The sequence below is a fragment of the Phascolarctos cinereus genome, unplaced genomic scaffold (assembly GCF_003287225.1).
Source record: "Phascolarctos cinereus isolate Bilbo 61053 unplaced genomic scaffold, phaCin_HiC Scaffold_4;HRSCAF=312, whole genome shotgun sequence".
Lineage (NCBI taxonomy): Eukaryota > Metazoa > Chordata > Mammalia > Diprotodontia > Phascolarctidae > Phascolarctos > Phascolarctos cinereus.
This window is the reverse complement of record NW_027555847.1, coordinates 406,900,995-406,904,556: the sequence shown is the minus strand read 5'-3', so window position 1 is coordinate 406,904,556 and position 3,562 is coordinate 406,900,995. Positions and strand designations below refer to the sequence as shown.

The 3,562-nt window shown below is 31.8% G+C and overlaps 1 pseudogene; it reads left to right on the top strand.

Moving 5' to 3' along the window:
* The first annotated feature begins 1,063 nt into the window (after window positions 1-1,063).
* On the top strand, window positions 1,064-1,822 carry LOC110220428 (endoribonuclease LACTB2 pseudogene; annotated as a pseudogene).
* The last annotated feature ends 1,740 nt before the right edge of the window (window positions 1,823-3,562 follow it).

Sequence of the window (3,562 nt, the reverse complement as noted above, 5' to 3'; positions counted from 1 at the left end):
AGGAGGGGAGGAGATTAAGTAAAGTGGGGGAACTGACACTAGAAAGGTCAGAAGAAGGGAGTCAGTAGACAGAAACAAAACACTGGTGAGAAGGGAAAGGGTGAAAAAAGAGAGAGGACAAATAGGAGGAAAAATTGGATGTAGGGAAATACACAGTTAGTAATCATAACTGTGAATGTGAATGGATGAACTCTCCCATAAAATAGGAGCAGATAGAAAAGTGGATGGAAAACCAGAATCATATAGTATATTGTTTACAGAAAATACACTTGAAACAGGGAGAAACACACAGAGTAAAGGTATGGGGTTGGAGGAGAATCTATTATGTTTCAGTTGAAGTGAAGAAAAAAAACAGGGGTAGCAGTCCTGATTTCAGACAAAGTAAAAGCAAAAAAAGACCTAATTAAAAGAGATAAGGAGGGAAATGACATCTTCCTAAAACGTACCATCTATTGTAAATGTATATGTACCAGGTGACATAGCATTCAAATTCTTAAAGAAGCTGAGTGAGTTACAAGAAGAAATAGACAGCAAAACAATACTAATGCGGAGCCTCAAATGTCCCCTCTCAGAAATCAATAAATCCAACCAAAAAAAAAAAAACAAGAAAGAAACTAAAGAATTGAATAGAATATTAGAAAAGTTAGATTTGACAAACCTTTGGAGAAAACTGAATGAGAACAGAAAGGAATACACCTTTTTCTCAACAGCACATGGCACCAAAACAAAAATTGACCATGTGTTAGTGCATAAACTCTCAAAATTAAATGTAAAAAGGCAGAAATACTAAATGTATTTTTGGATAATAATGAAATAAAAATTATATTCAAGAAAAGGGAGTGGAAAACATATATTTAAAATTAATTAGAATCTAAATAATTTTAATTCTAAAGAATAAGTGGGCCAAAGAATAAATCATAGAAACAATCAATTTCAATAAAAAGAATGACAACAGGAGCTTGACCTACTTACCACCTTTGGGCCAAGCCTTCTCACCCCTACTGTGCAGTGATGCCCCACTCCAAGGCTTCTTCTGCTGGTCTCAGCTGAGTTGGGTGACAAGATGATGATCGTCTGCCATGCATCTCCTGGGTGGAGAATTCTTATTGATACTGGTTAACTGTCAATTCTAAATTATGTAAAATGTTTAAAACAAGCACTGACTGAATTTAACACATCGATCAAAGAAATTCTAGTGACTCACTGGCACTGGGATCATACTGGAGACATATTAGACATATGTAATAGCACCAACACAGGCACTGCATATTGCATTATAAAGCTTCCACATAGTCCCTTCATAGAAGAAGTTATAGGAAGTGAAGAGTAAAAATATGTTTATATGTGATTAGTACAGAAGGAGCCACTCTCATAATTCTATACACACCTGGACACACTGATGACCATATGGCTCTACTTTTAGAAGAGGAAAATGCTCTCTTTTCTGAAGACTGCATTCTAGAAGGAATAACAATATTTGAAGATCTTTATGATTTCATTAATTCCTTAGAAAAGCTATTAAATGTTAAAGCTGATCTGATATGCCCAGGACATGGCCCAGTCATCAATGATGCTGAAGCTAAAATTTGAGAATACATTTCTTACAGAAATGCATGGGAAATGAATGTCAAATCTTTAATTTTTTTTTCATGATAATATTGGAAAGTTGTTTACTGAAATGGACCTTTTAAAGATTATTTATAAGAATACTCATGAGAATTTATATAAAGCAGATAGTATTAACCTCTTCCTTCACTTGCACAAATTAGAAAAAGATGAAAAAAAACTATCAAGCACAATGACTCTTAAAAAGAAATGGTGAACTAATCTCTAGTTTCATGCTGGTGAATAAAGAATAACCTAAGGGGCAGCTAGGTGCAGTGGATAGAGCACCTGCCTTGAAGTCAAGAGGACCTGAGGTCAAATCTGGCCTCAGACCAAGCACTTGACACTTACTAGTTGTGCTACCCTGGGTAAGTCAGTTAACCCCAATTGCCCCCCAAAAAAAAACCTGAAACCTTTACTGAGGAAGAATATTGAAAAAGAAACTTGCTACATTTAATTAGCATCATATCTGCTCCATTATCAAAAATATAAGAATCCCACAGTCTATATTTAGAGTATGCACTTTAATTATAATTCATCTAACTTTTATTTTTAGGACTTTATGAAAATAGATTATAATGATTTGTGAGTTCTTAACAGTCTAATTAAAATTTCTGTACTTTAAAATTAATAAAATCAGATTATTTTAAACAACAAAAAAAGAATGACAACAATGAGACATCATCCCAAAATTTATGGATTGCAACTAAAGCAATTTTATTTCTCTAAATTCTTACATCAATAAGATAGAGAAAGAGCAAATCAATGAATTGGGCATGCAACTAAAAGAAAATTAGAAAAAGAACAAATTAAAAATCCCTAATTTAACCCCAAATTGGAAATCATGAAAAGTTAAAATTAAGATTAATAAAATTGAAAGTGAAAAAAAAATTGTAGTAATAAATAAAGCTAGGAGCTGGTTTTCTGAAAAAAATAAAATAGATAAGCCTTTCATTCATTTGATTAAAAAAAAAAGAAAGGAAAAAGCCAAATATCCAGTATCAAAAATGAAAAGGTTGAAATCACCACCAATGAAGATGAAATTAAAGCAATCATTAAGAAACATTTTGATAAATTTTTGTGCAAATAAATCTGAGAATCTGAGAGAAATCTATGAATATTTGGAAGAATGTAAATTACCTAGATTAACAGATCAGGAAATAGAATCCCTAAATAAACCCATCTTAGGAAAAGAAATTGAACAAGACATTGATTAGCTGCCTAATAAAATTTCCCAGGGCCAGATGGGTTCACAAGTGAATTCTATAAAACATTTAAAGAACAATGAATTCCAATACCATATAAACTATTTGGAAAAATAGGCAGAGTCCTACCAAACTCCTTTTGTGATGCAAATATGGTGCTGATACCAAAACCAGGAAGTGATACAACAGAGAAAGAAAACTATAGACTAATTTCCCTAATGAATATTGACACAAAAAAAAAAATTAAACAAAATGTTAGCAAGGTGATTGTAGCAATACATCACAAGAATTATACACTACGACCATGTGAAATACAGGGTTGGTTTAATATTATGAAAATGATCAACATAATTGACCATATGCATATTAAAATCAACAGAAATCATATGATTATCTCAATAGATGTGGAAAAAACTTTTGACAAAATACAACACCCATTCCTATTTAAAATACAAGAGAACATAGGAATAAAACAATCTTCCTTGAAATGATAAAGTCTCTATTTAAAACCATCAGCAAGCATTATCTGTAATGGAGATAAGCTGGAATGCTTCTGCACCACTATTATTCAATATAGTACTAGAAATAGTAGCTATAGCAATAAGAGAAGAAAAAAAATTGAAACAATTAGAAAAGGCAATGAGGAAAGAAAATGATCACTTTTTTCAAATGATATGGTGATTTACTTAGAGAACCCTAGAAAATCAACTAAAAAAGTATTTGAAAGAATTAAAAATTGTTGCAAAGTTGAA